The following is an 18,342-nucleotide window of genomic DNA, read 5'->3' on the forward strand; positions in this document are numbered from 1 at the left end:
GTTGGAGGGATGATGGGACTGAGAGAAGAGCCAGGGGAAACCTGAACCCCACTCCTGAGGAGGATGCAGTGCTGGCTTGCTCTCGAGACAGGAAGAAGGCAGCAGACAGAGGGCTGCTGAGGTGGCTGCCTGATTTCTTGAGACTGTCTGCTGTGCACCTCAGCTGGGGCCAAACATGACATGACAATCCGTTTAGAAAACCTCTAAATTTCCACCAGAAACCTGTGAGAAGTAATGATGAATCCACTAAAGTTCAAGATAGAAGACTAAGATACATCAATCTGTTGCTTTTCTATACACTAACAATGAAATATCAGAAAGAGAAAGCAAAAAACAAACCTCACTTAAAATTGCATCAGAGAGAATATACTTCCAGAGAAAAAGTTAACCAAAAAAGTGAGAGACGAGAGACTTATCTCTGAAAACTCTAAGACACTGATGAGAGAAACTGAAGATGGTACAAAGAAAGGGAAAGATATCCTTTGTTCTTGGAAGAATGAATAGTGTTAGTATTAAAGTGTCCATACAACCCAAAGCAATCTACAGATTTAATGCAACCCCTATCAAAATACCCAAAACATTTTTCACAGAACTTAAACAAAATAGCCTCAAATTTATATAGAGCCACAAAAGACCCCAAATTGTCAAAGCAATCTTGAAAAAGAAGAACTAAACTGAAGGATCCTGTTCTCTCATTTCAGACTACAAATCTACAGTAATTAAAACAGCGTGGTATTGGCACAAAAGCAAACACATAGAATAGAATAGAAATCCCAGAAATAAACCCATTTGGCTGTGTTCAACTGACCTATAATACAGAAGGACGAATATATAATGGAGAAAAGATCGTCTTTTTAGTAAGTGGTGTGGAGAAAACAGGCAGCTATATGTTAAAAAAAAAGTTTAGAACATTTTCTCACACCATATATAAAAATAAGTTCAAAGGGGGTTTAAACCTCAGTGTAAGGCCTGAAACTGTAAATCATCTAGAAAGAAAACAGAGGCAGGATACTCATTTACATAAATCATAGCAATATTTATGTGTATCTGTTTCCTAAGGCAAGAGAAATAAAAGCAAAAATAAACAAATGGGACCTAATTAAACTTAAAAGCTTTAGCACAGCCAAGGAAACTGTCAACAAACCAAAAAAATAGCCTATAGAATGGGAGAAAATATTTGCAAATTGCATGACTGATAAGAAAATATCCAAAATATATAAATAGCTCATACGACTCAGTATCAAAGGAACAAATAACCTGATTAAAAACAGGACCAAGTCCAGTAGATATTTTTGAAGAGAAGAAATACAGATATCCAATAGACACATTAAAAAATACTCAGCATCACTAATCAACAGGGAAATACAATTCAAAATCAAAATGAGCTATCACCTCAAACTTTTCAGAATAGCTCTCATCAAATTTCTAAAAATGACAAATGTAGGCGAGGATGTGGAGAAAAGGGAACTTTCACACACTGTTAGTGTCAATGTAAACTGGTGCAGCCACTATAGAAAACAGTATGAAGGTTCCTCAAAAGTCTACAAATAGAACTATGATATGATCCAGCAATTCCCCTCCTGGATATATATCTAAACCACCTCAAAAACACCAACTTGAAAAAAATGCATATACCCCAGTGTTGACAGCAGCATTATTTATAATAGCCATGATACAGAAGCAACTCAAGTGTCCATCAATAGATGAATGGATAAAGATGTGGCATATGTATAACATAGAATATGTTCAGCTATTAAAAGGGAGATTCTGTCATTTTCAACGATGTGGATGGACCTACAAAATCTGCTTAGTGAAATAAGTCAGACAGAGGAATACAGATCCTGCATGTTATCACTTATAAGCAGAATCTAAAAAATAACAGAAATGAATGTATGTAACAAAACAGACTCATAGATATAGAGAACAAACTAGTGGATACCCTTTTGAGAGGGCATGGGAGGATGAGGGTAAGTTTACAGGATTAAGAAAATCAAACTACTATGGATAAAACAGATAGGCAACAAGATGTATTTGGCAACAACACAGGGATATACATATACACACATAACTATTATTTTATAATATCTTTAAGTGGAATATAAGCTATAAAAATTGCATCATCATGCTATATACCTGAAACTAATGTAACATTGTAAGTAAACTATGTTTCTTTTAAAAAAAAATCTATGTTGTTGAACAGTCTTGTCCAGGTATATTCACATTAGCTTCATTTGTAAAACTGTTAATACTTGAAACAACCCAATGTTTGTTAACAGGGGAAAAAAACCTATTGTGCAGTACCCGTGCAATGGAATCCTATTCAAAAATAAAGATACAATCAGTACATACAGCATGAATAATTCTTGAAATAATTATGTTTAGAAGCCAGTGTCCCACCATGAAATATATAAAACAGACTCACAGATATAGAGAACAAACTCATGGATGCTCTGTTGTAGATATGTATATATCTTTTGAATATCTTCTGTAATGTTGTACACTTTCATTTTTATAAAATTTCAGAAACTATAAACTAACCTATCACATAGTAACAGAAAGCACAGCAGTGGTTTCTTGGGATAAGCAGATAAAGGCAGAGTGGAAGGTAATATGGAACACAAACCACGAAAAAGAAACTGTGGGCTGTAATGAGTTTGTTCACTCTCATGCTTGTGGTAGATTCACGGGCGACTATACACATCACAGCGTGAGAAACTGCTCACTTTAAAGATGCGCAGTCACCTTATTTCAATTGCACACCGATGCAGACATAAAATTAGGGCTGAAGAGATGCCCCTCCCCAAAGGATAAGCAAGATTAAAGAAAATATCTTGCAGTTTTGCATTCTAACTCTAGATCTTAACCTTGTAACCACTGAGCTGTATCACTACATTCCCCTACACTCATGGAAAAAGCAATAATGAGCACTTTTTGCCACCCTTTAAGCCTTGGGTTCCTAGCAGATCACTCTTGAAAGATAAAAACCTCAGACCTAAAGTGAACACTTGCTTCTTACAGCCTTCTTCATTTATCATTGTCCACTCACGCCCAGCAGTGCCAGGGATGGGTGTAGCATTATGTTGACGGTTACAAGTGCTTTCTTCTCAAAATGCATCCTCATGGTCCTGTGACTGGAACAAGAATGAAAAGGCAATTACTGTGACACTTAGTTTTCTCTCTCAGGATATCCACATATGAAAAACCAGGTTCTGTCCATCTTGGAGATTGTCTAGACTTACTTGTAAAGCAGTTCACTTGAAAGGTTAAAAAAAAAAAATGGAAATTTCATGTTTGTCATTGTTTCTACTGCTTCCAAGATCACAGGAAGTCTATCAGGCAGCTTGCAGGCTTATTAGATTTATTTAAGTAAAAAGTCCTTGGCATTATCTGTCCTTTGTACCTCTAATGGGGAGATTTTAGCAGATGGGCTCTAATTTATAACAAGGACCTACACCCTGGATAACGAAACACAGCCGATTAAGAACTTACATAAACAAGGGCTCTAGTAAAATGCCAAAACAAATAATTTTGGCATGTTTTAAAAATACAAGGGGCTTCTTCAAACATCATCAGGAATAAGTCATCTGGTATTTCACATTCATACATCAATGCTGTCGCTGTCACAATGAAAAATTGGACTTTTTGTTTACTTAAAATTTGAAATGCCATAATTTGGTACTTGAAAAATGAGGCGGGAAAAATGAATGTCCTCCTGTTTGTGAAAAATGGGGATTTTATTAGAGCAAAGTAGGGAGGAGGAGAGTGCGTTCACCTGCCCTGGTAACACAGTGTTTACACAGGAAGAAATATAACAATGGGCAGGTCGCTGGGGACATGGGGAGGCAAATCTCTTCGGGAGCTGAAGACCACAGGAGCCAAGAATACAGCCCAAACCCAGAACTGAACCAGCTCTTGGTTCTTACATACACGTAGTGAATAAATGCATCATGAAGTAAGACTCATATTTCACAGCAGCATGAGACTCCCCAGCTAGAATGCATCTGTTAATAATAAAAATCTCCCTTCTGGAATGAGTTTAATAGGTCTTGTTCATGCCTTAAATAGGTGATCACAGCAATAAATCAGCATTATGATTTTAGTAGGTAGTAACATATGAAACATAATATATTTTTTCTGGCATATATTTTGGTCAAAATTAAGCTAAAATATTCACCCAAAGCAGTAGATTGATAAAATAATAATTATTAGCATACAATCCTAAGAAATTTTATACTTTATGCATTCTGAAAGTAATAAATTTAACATATATATTATCTTTGTTGTCATATGGAAAAATATTGAATTAATTTATGCCACTTCAGAAGCCAACTGTTTCAAATAAAATTTGTCAAAATAAAGTTTACACACTTACTATGTTTTATAGGATGTAATCATATAGTCCCTCAGTGAATTCATTAGTTATAAACATATGAGAATATTTGGTAAATTTTAAAGATACATGTTTACAGTTTTGGCTTTAGATGGGTCATTTTAATATTAGATTTGTATGTCAATTCAGTTAAATTTTTCCCATTGCCCCCATCTATTATACACACACATACAAAGACACACACATACTTATGCCTGAATATCAAAATCATCAAGACAGTTCACCTGATAAAAATGCATATGAATACAGGTAGTCTACACATAAATATGTTTGATTAAAACACAAATATATAGGTAAAATAATTTCAAGAGCTATTAGACAGCAAGTTATATATCAGACTTGTCTTTTATAAAGTAACCATACTTTATGTAATATATTGCAAACTCAGTTGTTAATAAGTATTCATGGAGTTAATGAGAATAACTTAGTGGGTAAACTGGGCATTATTAAAGATAATGTTGGCAGACAGGTTGATGGTCTAGACTCATAACCCTCATTGATTCTTCTCGGTAAGTGTATATAAAGCATACTCTTTGCAGAGATGAATATACAATTTATACTACAGTCACAGATAATAGATGGGGAAACAGTGGCTGAGTTTATTTTTGGGGGCTCCAAAATCACTGCAGATGGTGACTGCACCCATGGAATTAAAAGATGCTTACTCCTTGGAAGGAAAGTTATGACCAACCTAGGTAGCATATTAAAAAGCTGAGACATTACTTTGTCAACAAGTTCGTCTAGTCAAGGCTATGGTTTTTCCAATAGTCATGTATGGATGTGAGAGTTGGACTGTAAAGAAATTTGAGCACCAAAGAATTGATGCTTTTGAACTGTGGTGTTGGAGAAGACTCTTGAGAGTCCATTGGACTGCGAGGAGATCCAACCAGTCCATCTTGAAGGGGATGAGTCCTGGGTGTTCATTGGAAGGACTGATGTTGAAGCTGAAGCTCCAATACTTCGGCCACCTAATATGAAGAGCTGACTCATTTGAAAAGACCCTGTTGCTAGGAAAGATTGAGGGCAGGAGGAGAAGGGGATGACAGAGGATGAGGTGGTTGGATGGCATCACCGACTCAAACTGAACATAGGTTTGGATAAACTCTGGGAGTTGGTGATGGACAGGGAGGCCTGGCGTGCTGCGGTTCATGGGGTCGCAAAGAGTTGGACACGACTGAGTGACTGAACTGAACTGACAGATAATACACACCAAATTTCATGCATCCTTGCTGATTCTACATTTCTGTAAAGTAATCTTTACTGAATTGATTGATTATATTTACATTCTGATATTACTGTTTTTATTTTAAAGCATTATTATCTATGGGATTTTACACTGATGCACCATGGCATTTTCCACTAATCAACTTAGGAATTACAGCAACAGTTTATTTGCTGAGTAACTGTTACTCTACCTGATGTATACTTCTTGCTCATGGTATATTATCTGTTTACTATATGTTTATTATGTTATTTTTCATATTTTGATTTATGGTTGTTTTGTTTTCAAAAGAGAATATCTGATGAAATCAAACACATGTAGTTCTATAAAACTGTCCCAAGGCCAATATTTAAAATAGTTAAAATATACCACTAAACTGTTTTCTCATTTGCCAAAATGAAATCACATAAACTTTTAAGAAAAAGTAAGTCCTAACATAATTTTAATGTTTTGTGCTAGTCAGATATACATGCTATTATGCTTGGAATATTAAAATATTCCATTTGCTTATGTAACCTCCTATAAAGTATTATGAATATATAAAATATTACTTTTATTAAAAAAATAAATTAGGTAATTGGCATACTGCTCTAATTACTATAGTTTTATTATATGTCTTACTGTACAGTGACATAAATCTTCCAACTTTTTCCTTAAAAATTCTCTTGACTGTTTTGGAGTATTTCCATGGCTATATAAAGTTACTAATCTAATAAACAGTTACTGCAAAAAGAAAAAATAGAAAGAGGTTAAAAAAAAAAAGAAAGATTACAGATCTTCCTGAACTTACAATGGGTTAGGTCTCCAAACTCATGGTAAATTGAAAATATTATAAGTCAAGCTGAACTTAATACACCTAACCTGCTGATAGCGTAGCTTAGTTTATCCTACCTTAAATGCGCTTAGAACACTTACGTTAGGCTACACCTGGGGAAAGCATCTAACACAAAGCCTGTTTTATAATAGTGTTGAATATCTCCTGTAATTTAGTGAATTCTGTACTGATACTGAAAGACAGAATGGCTGTGTGGGAAGAGGTTGGTTTAAAGTGATTAGGGATTTTACCCCCATGATGGTGTCAGTGTCTCGGAGATGTGACTGCTGACACCACCCAGCATCACAAGAGAATATCACACCTAATAATGTTAGCCAGGAAAAAGACCAAAATTTGAAGTTCAGTTCCTACTAAATATGCATCACATTCTTATCATGGTAAAGCTATATATATATATACATATATATATATATATATATATATAAAATAAGATGAACCATCTTAAGTCCGGAATCATCTGTAATTTGAAATTACATATTACAAATATGTGTTAATGTGAAGAGAACTGTCATCTTTATAATATGGATTCTGACATTTCATGAATGCACCTCATTTCATGAATATTCCTCCACTTATTTATGTCTTCTTCCATTTCCCTGAGTGATACTTTACAGTTTTCTTGTGGAAGTCTTATAAATTTTGTGTTAGACTTATTCCAAGATATTTGATGTTGGCTAAATCAGTTTTAAATGATGTTATCTACAAAGCAAACACTAAATGAAGAAGAGCTAGATATACTTAGTATGTCTGGCTCTTCTATATATACAGGAGTAGATATACTAAGGTCAGACAAAGCAGACTTTAAGAGTAAAAACGCTATTAAAATGAGAGATGCGTGATCGTGTCAGGAGGGTAAGACCAGTGTATCAAACAATAACCCTAAGATTGTCAAAAATTGGCATATGGAAAAATAAAGAAATGAGAAAGAGAGGAGAGAAATAAAAAGAAACTCTACTTAACCTCAGCAGTTATCCGAAGAGCTAAAACTGGTTTGAACCTTTCTTTTCCTTTTTACTTTCTTCTTTTTTTTTCCCCCCTTCCACCTCTCACCTACCACTTCTTTCTATCTCTCTGAACTTTTCAACTACTAGAGACTTTTGGCTTTTGAATTCCTCTTATTTTTTTGTCTAGTCAACAATTGATTTTAAATTTGTGTTTTTAATATTTTTATTCAATATTTTAGATAGTTGTGAAGAGTTTACTCAGTGTATCTAATTGTCTATAATAACCAAAGACAAAAGTGGATCTTTCTTTTTCACTTCAGTAAGATACGAATCTGAGATGGAGGAGTTAAAGTCATATGTATACATGATAACTACAAGGGAAGCTAGGGAAGTCAGTTTCTGGATTTTCCACAGAATTTTCCACTTACAAGGTGAACAATTTCTGAACAATAGAAACAGTAAACAAATACTGATCCCTCTAAGCCAGATGTTTAAGATGGATTACACATTGAGATGTTATCAGAAAAATACAGTTTAAAATTAACATAAAAGTTCATTAGTTCAACTTTTAATGTATTCATATTGTGGATAAACTGGATGATGCCTTGTCATAAAAAAGCATTACCTTGCTTTTAAGAAGTCTGTCTCTTGGCCCAAATCCATCTTTCAGGCTGAACTGCGGGCAATTTCAGGTTTTCCTGGCAGGCCTCAGGAGCAAAAGCTGCCCTCAGCTCATCAGGCTTGGTATGAAGTCAGTGTCCACAGTTTTCAAGAGGCAGCTACAGTCAAATGCTCAGCAGCCCAGGCTAGCCACGCTCAGGAGCAAGCATCATTTCCCCCCCACGCACCACCTACTGGAGATCCACGGTTTCTTTTGTCTATAACTGCAACGACCTCTGTATTAGGGGGCACGACTGAGGTCTCTTTCCCCGATCTGTAAGCTATGCTACAGGGCATCTGATCATTGCCATGTACCCTTCTGCAGGAGGGGCTTCCTTGGTGGCTCAGACTGTAAAGAATCTGCCTGAAATATGGGAGACCTGGGTTCGATCCTGGGGTTGGGAAGTTCCCCTGGAGGAGGACATGGCAACCCACCGCAGTGTTCTTGCCTGGAGAATCCTCATGGACAGGGATATACTGGCGGGCTACAGTCCATGGGGTCACAAAGAGTCAGACATAATTGAGTGACTAAGCGTGTGTGCACGTGTGTGCGCACACACCCACACACACACTTCTGTGAGAGAAAATAGAATGCTGGGAAGCTGGCAGATTTCTCTCTTGCCTCTTGCCTGCTGTGTCACAACGAATAAATAAAGGTTTGCTTGTCACTTTCAGTTGGACTCATTATGCTAAAATGACCACCTGTACAACAGAGAGCTTGCAAGTTTTGCTAACATATATTTTTATTATGCATTGCATTTTATTAAGCACATTAAAAGTATATTATATATACTTTAATTGTGTATTTCTTCAGTTCAGTTCAGTTCAGTCGCTCAGTCGTGTCCTACTCTTTGCGACCCCATGTACCGCAGCATGCCAGGCCTCCCTGTCCATCACCAACTCCCGGACACCACCCAAACCCATGTCCATCCAGTCAGTGATGCCATCCGACCATCTCATAATATACCTTAAGAGTGACTAATTTAGGTTTACATGCAATCAATGCAATCAGTAGTGTAAGATAAACTCTTCAGCGGAATAAATGCTACCCAAGTGTTGCTAAATATTTTATTAAAAGAGAAAAAAAAACCTAAAGAATGTTGTACTCAAATCCCACTGGCCTTCAAAGTCAAATTCCCTGGGATTTCTCAGTCCCTTTGCCAGATGCACAAGTTGGGAAATATGTTGGGGGCCCTAGAAAAATTGCAACAGTGTGTGAAAAAGTCTTTTATAAAATTGTTCTCCAGTCTGTGGGTCATCTGCTCGGTGCATCTATGATGGGGCTAATGGTGACCTCCCAAACTCCTTATAGCCAAGTTAGTACAGTCATTCAGTTGTGTCTAACTCTTTGTGACACCATGGACTGCAGTATGCTAGGTTTCCCTGTCATCACCAACTCTGAGAGCTTGATCAAACTCATGTCCATCAAGTCAGTGATGCCATCCAACCATCTCATCATCTGTCATCCCCTTCACTTCCTTCTCCATTTACACTTAAATTGAAGAAATTGGGAAATAACTTGGCCATTCAAATATGACCTGAATCAAAACCCTTATGATCAAACAATGGAAGTGACAGATAGACTCAAGGATTAGATCTGATAGAGTGCCTGAAAAACTGTGGACAGAGGTTTGTAACATTGTACAGGAGGCAGTGATCAAAATGATCCCCAAGAGAAAGAAATGCGAAAAGGCGAAATGGTTGTCTGAGGAGGCCTTACAAATGGTTAAGAAAAGAAGAGAAGCAAAAGGCAAAGGAGAAAAGGAAAGATGTTCCCATCTGAATGCAGAGTTCCAAAGAATAGCAAGGAGAGATAAGAAGTCCTTCCTCAGTGAGCAATGCAAAGAAATAGAGGAAGACGACAGAATGGGAGCGACTAGAGATCTCGTCAAGAAAATTAGAGACATCAAGGGAACATTTCATGCAAAGATAGGCTCAATAAAGGGCAGAAATGGTATAGACCTAACAGAAGCAGAAGATATCAAGAAGAGATTGCAAGAATACACAGAAGAACTATATAAAACAGATCTTAATGACCCAGATAACCATGATGGTGTGATTTCTCACTATCTCTGGAGTGCAGAGACAAGTGGGCCTTAGGGAGAATCACTACAAACAAAGCTAGTGGAGGTGATGGAATTCCAGCTGAGCTATTTCAAATCCTAAAAGATGATGCTGTGAAAGTGATGCACTCGATATGCCAGCAAATTTGGAAAACTCAGCAGTGGCCACAGGACTGGAAAAGGTCAGTTTTCATTCCAATCCCAAAGAAAGGCAATGCCAAAGATTGTTCAAACAATGGCATGATTGCACTCATTTCACACACTAGAAAAGTAATTCTCAAAATTTTGCAAGCCAGGCTTCAACTGTATGTGAACTGTGAAATTCCAGATGTTCAAGCTGCATTTAGAAAAGGCAGAGGAACCAGACATCAAATTACCGACATCCATTGAATCAACAAGAAAGTAAGAGAGTTCCAGAAAAAACATCTATTCTGCTTTATTGACTACACCAAACAAAATCTTTGAGTGTGTGGATCACAACACACTGTGGAAAATTCTTAAAGAGATGGGAACACCAGACTCCCTATCTGCCTCTTGAGAAACCTGTTTGCAGGTCAAGAAGAAACACTTAGAACCAGACTTGGAACAAAGGAATGGATCAAAATTGGGAAAGGCATACATGAAATCTGTATATTGTCACCCTGCTTGTTTAACTTATATGCAGAGTACATCATGTGAAATGTCAGGCTGGATGAAGCACAAGCTGGAATCAAGATTGCCAGGAGAAATATCAATAACCTCAGATACCCAGATGATACCACCCTTATGGCAGAAAGTGAAGAGGAACTAAAGATCCTCTTGATGAAGGTGAAAGAAGAAAGTGAAAAAGCTGACTTAAAACTCACCAATTAGGATACATAGATCATGGCATCGGATCCCATCATTTCATGGCAAACAGATGGGAAAATGGTGGTAACAGTGACAGACTTTATTTTTGGGGGCTCCAAAATCACTGCAGATGGTGATGCAGTCATGAAATTAAAAGACACTTGCTCATTGAAAGAAAAGCTATGACAAACTTAGACAGCATATTAAAAAGCAGACATATTACTTTGCCAACAAAGGTTCATACAGTCAAAGCTACGATTTTTCCAGTATTCATGTAGGGAGGTGAGAGTTGGACCATAAAGAAGGCTGAGCAACAAAAAATTGATGCTTTTGAACTGTGGTGTTAGAGAAGACTCTTGAGAGTCCCTTGGACTGCAAGATCCAACCAGTCCATCCTAAAGGAGAGCAGTCCTGGGTGTTCATCAGAAGGACTGATGTTGAAGCTGAAACTCCAATACTTTGGCCAGCTGATGCAAAGAACTGACTCATTGGAAAAGACGCTGATGCTGGGAAAGATTGAAGGCGGGAGGAGAAGCGGTCAACAGAGGATGAGATGGTTGGATGGCATCACCGACTCAAAGGACATGAATTTATGTATGCTCCAGGAGTTGGTGATGGACAGGGAAGCCTGGTGTGTTGCAGTCCATGAAGTCACAAAGAGATAGACATGACTGAGTGACTGAATAACGACAATGAATTTGGATACATAATATGTTATTTTCTGCCATTATTGCCATGTAGAATGATGCAGAAAGAATGAGTTTGATAATAGGCATGAATAAAAAGAATATAATCAAAATATAAGATACAAACAAAATTTTTTCAATGAATAATATGTTAGTGCATTACTCTTGATACTGCTAAAAAAGGTCCTTGAGCAATCAGTCAGGAAAAGAAAGAATGAATAATTATTAATTTTTCCCCAGCTGTTGAGGAAGTGGAAGGGACACAATAGACATCAATTATACAGAGCTTTGTTTGTTTGCATCGTTTACTAATCTAGTACTGTATCCTTCAGAACACAGTAAAGTCTTTAATTAACCAAACATACTCTTTAGCAATATAGGAAGTGCAAAATAGTTTATGATAACACTAGTGAAAACATAAATGCAAGCATATATTTAAGAAGAGTATAATGCTTTGAAGATAAACTCAAAATGCCAGATTTCTAGCAAGGATTATATATCATTGACTATAATACTGATTTGATCAGATTCATTTCCCAACTAATGAAAATGTGATTGGAGTTAGAGCTGATAATTAAGAACAAATACCCAACGGTTATACTTTTGGTGTGAGCAATCATGGAGCTGGTAGAAAATTCTCAAGTTCTTTTGTATTCAAAATGAAGAGAGTTAAATCATTTACATGAAGAACATCTTTGCTTTTCTTACACTGTTATGACACATGGAATGTGCCAGATATGATTACTGGCATAGTTTGTTTTATCATGCTTTACTTTATTGATCTTAGTAAATTTTTTTAATTGAAGGATATTTTTGTTTGTGTTTTATTTTTAATTTTTATTGGAGTATAGTTGATTTAAAATATTGTAAATTTGCAAATCTCAAATTTGTTACTTTCTGCTATACAGTCCAGTGAATCAGCTATCCATATACATATATCTATACTTTCTTAGATTCTTTTCCCATATACGTCAATACATCCCATATACACCACAGAGAATTGAGTAGGGCTCCCAGTATTATAGCAGTAGTCCTTATTAGTTATCTATTGAATATATAGTAGTGTGTATATGCTGATCCCAGTCTCCCAATTTATCTCTCCCTCCCTTTCTCCTGTGTAACCATAACAGTTTTTTCTACATGTGTATTTCTATTTTTGTTTCATAACAAGTTCAATGAATTGAAGATCTGTGGCACTCAGCATCAAGGAAGTGTATTAGAGTCATTTTTCCAACAGCTCCCTTCATATTCCTGCCACATCTTAGTAATTATTGCACTATTTCAAACTTTTAAATCACTATTATATTGGTGATCTGTGATCGATGATCTTGTATGGTACTATTGTGATTGTTTCTGTGTGTTTTGCACTTTTAAATTAATGTATGCACATTGTGTTTTAGGTATATGCATGCACTAGCATCACTTAACTGACTTGAACTTAAGCAAACTCAGGGAGCTAGTGGAGGACAGGGTTGCCTGGAGTCCTACAGTCCAGGAGGTCACAGAGTTGGACATGACTTAGTGACTGAACAACAACAGGATTTCCATTTAGACATAATGCTATTACATACTCAGTAGACTGCAGTATAGTATAAGCATATCTTCTTTATTTACTGGAACAAAAAATTTGTGTGACCCACTTTATTGTGGTGGTCTGGAACTGAACCTGCAATATCGTAAGGGTATACCAACAGATTCTGAGTGAAGTGACCTACAAATTTAAATGTTCTTTCTGTGAAACTGCAAAGTCCTTCTCTGGAATTATTATCATGTGGTATTCTTTTGCTCCAGGAAGCAGCATTTCCAGAGGGCTTATGCCACTGATTTGCTCGTTAACTGATTTTGTATTGAAAATCTCATGTAGGCTGTGAGTCCAGGTATGTTTTTTTCCCTTTAAGCACTATGAGTTTAGAAAAATGAATTATAATTCAGGTAACTGAACATATTTTGAAAACTTTCAATTTTAGACTTTCAATAGTCTCAGAAATATATTTGTTTATATATTTTATAGAAAGAAATAAGCCCATGGCTTTTAAGTATCATTCTCAAATTTGACAGTCTGTCAGAAATTTGTATTATTACTGCCAGTACAGTAGGCTTATGCTATTAAAAAAAAAGTAACTTTCTCAATTTTCAAATAATGTCCGAACTAAAGTATCTCTTTCACTCTAGTTCTAAATAGCTATACTGCCATGTTAAACAAATAGTGTGATTCATTTCAGCTATATCAGTGATTCTGGTTTGTTCTTTTAGCATGCTGGTAACTAAGCATTTGGAACCTGCATAATACAGCAGTGTGCATCTGATTGAATTTGTTGTTGCTTTGTTTGTGTTTTGAAGCAATGTCACTTTGAAACCCTCATTTTGAAATAAAACATTAACCAAATCGGAGAGGAGAAGAATCAAATAAATTATAAAGTTTCCTTTAATCATTGTTCTCTTTGAGGAGCCTAGTTTGATATGTTTAGTTCTATAACATGAACACATGGCCATTTTGGTGTTAATTACCTTTGAGGAGCATTAATCTGTTTCATATAATGTTTAACAATAAGATACTTCAAGACAGGTTCGAAAAATGCATTAAAATGTGTCTCAGTTGAAGGGCAATTTAATTACATTAAATCAAAAGCAATGTACTAAAGACAATTTAGTCAGTTTTAATGAATTAATTTATTGATACTAAATGTTTTTCAGATGATGTGAATGGTTTAGAATTTGGAAGATTCTTACAGAGGAAATAGACAGCTCGTGTTCAAGTAATCTAAAATAATATTTGAAATGCATTGTATGCCTTCCTTGGGAGCAGGAATTGTATAGACTTTGAGAAGAGCCTCCTGAGAGCACAGCATCCCTTGCATTTGGTCCCAACAAGGAGCAGCTTAGTACCACACCTCTTATTGACTTGCTGCCTCCTTGCATCATGCTACTCTTATTTCTGCTTCCCTGGTATTGCGCGTTCTCATAAAGTAACGGAACCTAGTATTATGTCTTGGTTCTAATTTCTAGAAGAGCCAAAGAGTTTGTTTTCAAAGTCTCTTTTCTATTCTAACATTCTCTGTTTAGGAACAATATTTCTAAGGTAGAAAATTGTAAGTTCAAAGTCTTTCAATGATGTTGCATCTTCTAAGCAACATCAATGCTACATAACCAATGTAATCGGTATCTCAGAATCAATCATTGTTGAAAATTCAGACTTCAATTACAAAGCTTCTTTCTATTTTGAATTCTGAGGGTATTTGCTTTGGCATACCTTGATGTTGCTCTTGTTTAACCACTAAGTTGCTGCCAACCCATCTGTGAGCCCTTGGACTGTAGCCCATCAGGTTCCTCTGTCCGTGGATTCTCCAGATAAGAATATGGAGTGGATTGCCATTTCCCCCCTGGGTGGATCTTCCCCACCCAGGTATCAAACCGGTGTCTCCTGCATTGGCAGGCGGGGATTCTTTACCACTGGGCCACCACGGGAGCCCTAACAATTATACGTTTAGAACAAAAATTTGTCTTGTTCTGTCTCATTAAGCAGAAGGATTACATATTTTCAAGCAGTGATTACATGAAATCTTCTACAGAAAGGAAAATTATTTGAAAATGACAGTGACATGGAATAAGCTTAAAGAGGCTCTTCTGGATTAAATTAGTAAGCACACTCAGCTTTATAACACATATCAACATTTAATCTTTAAAACTACTGATATTTGGGCAAATACACCTTGAAAAATAGTGTTCACCATCATTGGTAAATTTTATAATAAATCACTTACATAGGAAATATTCAGCATATGTTGGGTTGTGCAAAAATGGCAACTGTTCAAAGTAAAAACTGCCAAATATCTTAGGGTTATTTCCTTTAATTAATGTCAAAATTAGAATTTGATGTTTGTGTATGTCTAAAAACCTGCAGAAATAAGTGTGAATTCATTTCCTTTCAAAGACGCGTTCTATTGTCTCCATAGGTTTCTGGAATTTAAATGCAAACCTCTGAGGTTAAACAACTACATTTCTGATTATGGAGCTTTACCATGTCATGTGAGCACATATTTTAAAAAAATAATCAATATAAAACTCTTTCTTTGTTGTCAAATAAGAAACTAAATTAATTTTCCCTTTGAATTATGTGGAATTGAATTATACAACAAAACGTTGGCAATGTTCCTTCTTTTAATTAATGTTTTGTCAGATCATCAATCTTACTTTCTCCCTGTGTGTTAATACTCAATTTGTTTAGTATTTACTTAAGCCCACATCTCTTTCCTAAAGAGGAATTCTTATCTAGTTAGTTAAGATGTCTCTGAGCAGCATAACAAAAGCGGTGGGGATAAGTTCCACCATATTTAACAACAAAATGAAGTGCCCAGCTCTCCATACTGAAATCCAGAGTGCTTTTTTAATAAATTAGGTTACAAATACACACACAAGTTTTATGGGTGAATATAGAGTGATGGGTGGGTGAATATAGAGTGTGGGTGAATAATAGAGCCAGATTTTTTGAAAAATAATAATCTTAACATGACAAGAGTGTGCTTAATAGTATCTTTACACATCTGAGGCAATATTATTTTTCCTTCAGAAATACGGACTGAGATGACTATTTTCTCAATTTGATCACAAAATTGAAAAAAAAAAAAAGTGTTATCCTCTGGTCATTGGCTTTGCCCACTTCAGAGGCTTTATGCTGAAGATATTAGAAGGTGCAATTACCTCATGGATCAGTGACTACTAAGCTGATATGCCATTGATTTTCTAAATCACGAGGTGAGGCAGAGCAGAGCTGAAGTGGATCAAAATGTCGCAGCCCTGTTAGAAGGTCTTTTTCCCCATGTCTTTGCTAGCTCTATGCAGGGAAGAATCAATCGGGTAGAAAAGATTTTAGGAATATTTAGTCTACAGCAAGCAGAGAAAAAAAAATTATTTTAAGTGTGAATTATAATATAAAATTATAATTGTTTCTACTGAATTGCCTAAGTCATTAGAAAATGATATAGACAAACACTTAGGCATGAACTTGGCTATAAGTAAGAATGAATGAACTCAGCAGAAAATATATTGTTAGTCTCTTAATTAAAAATTGAGAACTCAGTGATTAAACATGATAAATCCCATACTGACTTAGTATTTGGATAGTCATGTAGTTTATACTAATCCTTACAGGAGCCAACTTTAAGTGCTAACACACAGACACACACACAAAGAACAACAAAATTCAGAAAATCCAGAAGGGAAATAAAATGAAATTTATACTTAAAGAGACCAGGATAAAGGTAGGAATTATAACCAATATTGTGGAACAAATCACCTAAATGAGCTCAATCCTGAGCTCAGCAAACTCTTCAAGTTTAATCTCTGAAACAAACTAAAGTAGTTTTCAAATATCTGCTATTCTGACTTCTAGAGTTTATTGGTAAATCAATCAGAATTTTAAATCTGTCACACATACACACACATTTTTTGAACTGCCTAGCCTTGATAAGTTTAATGAATGACTATCACTGACACCGACACCTTTTAATTTCTGAAAGTTAATGTTATTTGCAGAATAGTGCAAAGATAGTTAAAACCAAAATCAGTTTATCTGAAGAAGAAAGCAAAAGAAAAAAAAGAAGAAGAAGAAATGAAGGAGAAGGAGAGGGAAGGAGGAGGGAGGGAAGAAGGAATAAAAGAAAGACTCATAAATGAAAAAGTCCATATTTTTCTCTTAAAATAGTATTTTAAGAGACCTCTCCTAACAAAGATTGCAGCTATTGAACAAATCCTTCATAATGTCAGTACTAAAACTAACCATTTCAGCACTTTTGATAGAGGGAATAGCATTCAGTTAAGTCCATCATTCTCTAAGAGGAGGACAGGGTAGTGGGTTCTGCTCAGTCATGTCCACCTGAGTGAGATCCCACGGACTGCACCCCATCAGGCTCCTCCGTCCATAGGGATTCTCAAGGCAAAAATACTGGAGTGGGTCGCCATGCGTCCTCCAGGGGATCTTCCTAACTTAGGAATTGAATCCGCATCTCTTGCATCTCCTGCATTGGTGGTCAGATTCTTTACCACTGAGTAGTTTGGAATGGGCTTTCCTGGTAGCTCAGACAGTAAAGAAACTGCCTACCATGTAGGAGACCCGGGCTCGATGCCAGGGCTGGGAAGACCCCTTGGAGAAGGGAAATGCTACCCACCCCAGTATTCCTGCCTGGGGAATTCCAGGGACAGAGGAGCCTGGCAGCCTGCAGTCCATGGGGCGGCAGAGTCGGATAGGACTGAGAACCTAACACTCGGGAAGTCCAAGAAAAGTTTAATATTTGATTAGATACTTGAGAAGAAGCGTGACACAGGGAGGAGAGACCACACGGGTGTGAATCACGTGAATTTTGCAAGCTTCTCAATTCTTTCACGTATCTTTTCCCCAAAAAGATAGGGACCCTATTAATTATCTAGAGAATTTCCATGAGTGTGAGCTACAGGGCTCTTGGAAGAGGGTCTGGTATGGAACAAACACTATATAAAAACAATAAAATACAGGCCTTATTTCTTGGACTCCAAAATAACTGTGGATGGTGACTGCAGGCACAAATTAAAAGACAGTTGCTCCTTGGAAGAAAAGCCATGACAAATATAGACAGCTATTAAAAAGCAGAGATATTACTTTGCAGACAAAGTTACCTATGGTCAAAGATTTCCTTGTTTTCTTCCCAGTAGTCATTTATGGATGTGAGAATTGGACCATAA

The sequence above is a fragment of the Odocoileus virginianus genome, chromosome 3 (assembly GCF_023699985.2).
Source record: "Odocoileus virginianus isolate 20LAN1187 ecotype Illinois chromosome 3, Ovbor_1.2, whole genome shotgun sequence".
Taxonomy (NCBI): Eukaryota; Metazoa; Chordata; class Mammalia; order Artiodactyla; family Cervidae; genus Odocoileus; species Odocoileus virginianus.